This window comes from Plasmopara halstedii (genome assembly GCF_900000015.1).
Source record: "Plasmopara halstedii genome assembly, contig: Scaffold_1211, whole genome shotgun sequence".
NCBI classification, from domain to species: domain Eukaryota; phylum Oomycota; class Peronosporomycetes; order Peronosporales; family Peronosporaceae; genus Plasmopara; species Plasmopara halstedii.
In genome coordinates this window covers 1,365,795-1,366,124 of record NW_020188126.1, presented here as the reverse complement: position 1 = coordinate 1,366,124, position 330 = coordinate 1,365,795, and positions in this window count along the sequence as shown.

Below are 330 nucleotides of genomic sequence, written 5' to 3'. Positions count from 1 at the left end.
AGCACACAAATATACGACGGTGTTTTGTCTGTGGAGACACCCGTCACCTTCGGAACGGGGGCTCCCTGCGCAAGCGTATCAGGGTTCTTCGAACCATCGTCCCTATGCCTATCAGTCTGGTTCGTCGCGGAGAAACGAAACCACCCAGTAGGTGCGGGGCGACCTACTGGGGAAGAACCGAGTTCCGTTGAGCCTCAGGGAGGTAGAGATCAACATGGTCCAGCCCCGAAGAGCTCTGTGCTCTTGAACACGGAGCGTGTATGCAAGCCGGGCTTGCTGGTCGTGGAGGCGACCGTAAAGGGATTCGAGAAGCCGTGGAAGTTCCTCAGT